Source organism: Suricata suricatta, chromosome 8 (genome assembly GCF_006229205.1).
Source record: "Suricata suricatta isolate VVHF042 chromosome 8, meerkat_22Aug2017_6uvM2_HiC, whole genome shotgun sequence".
Classification (NCBI taxonomy): Eukaryota; Metazoa; Chordata; class Mammalia; order Carnivora; family Herpestidae; genus Suricata; species Suricata suricatta.
In genome coordinates this window covers 58,083,282-58,084,212 of record NC_043707.1, presented here as the reverse complement: position 1 = coordinate 58,084,212, position 931 = coordinate 58,083,282, and the positions used below count along the sequence as shown (strand labels likewise).

Here is a 931-nt window from a genome sequence, read left to right as displayed (position 1 = left end):
AAGACTTGGGTGTGGGAAGATAATGGTGAGATTGTTCTTGATTCCTGCCACTGTTCCTTCATGGAGCAGATGCTGTTTCCACCCTCTCATATCTGCACTACTCTAAACTCTACCACTAAAGGCTGATCATTATTAACGCCTGAGACTCTTTCCTGGAGATTTTTCTATTTGTAAGAGAACATTTGACCTCCAAATAGAGTATATGATTCCACAACCACTTTCATGTGATGATAGAAGTGGTAGAACATACCCATATTGTGGGATTTCATTGTGCTGGAGAACAGTGTCCATTCAAATTTCTAACATCCTTCTTTTGTTTTTTTTTTCTAAAACAAGAAGGCATCTTTATTTCATATAAACATCAAAATTAGAATATTGATTCTCCATAGGTGAGATTTCTTTTATATCCTGTGCTCTCCGTCATTTTGTAGGCCTGAAACCAACCTTCAAGTTTATCAATTCCCCCACCTTCACTTTAGTTGCCTCTAGGGATCTTGTTCTTTCTAATATGTTTCAAAACTCATAGTGAGCCATGAGTTCTGGGTTGAGAAAGAGGATTTGTTTTCTGACTTGTGTAAGTCTTTGTCCACAAAACTGAACAAAAACAAGTGCAAGCATGATTCCTAACATCCTTCTTAATTCACTATCATTTTGTTGGCAGACCCACCAAATTGCAGTATTTGGATTAACTTTCATTGACTTGGTACGCAGGGAATGATTGGGCTCCAATGGTTGATTTGTTGTCGTGTTAGTATATATTAGCTTAAGTAGTTGGCCTGCATTTCCTCAGCTGGAATCATTAAGGGAAACATGGCCCTTCAACAGGGAGGGTGAGCAAGGCGAAGAACATGGCAATTTGAAAAACAATGCTTCAGTTGTTGGAGGCTTAAGATAGGGATCTAGGGTAGTTTTTGTGTACCATGATGAGTAT

At 38.6% G+C, this 931-nt stretch overlaps 1 non-coding gene across 1 annotated transcript; it reads right to left on the bottom strand.

The window, feature by feature from the left end:
- Nucleotides 1-493: 493 nt before the first annotated feature.
- Nucleotides 494-617, bottom strand: LOC115300600. The gene has a single exon (XR_003912761.1). It is a non-coding gene; the product is annotated as a small nucleolar RNA SNORA40 (small nucleolar RNA).
- Between the last annotated feature and the right edge of the window lie 314 nt (nt 618-931).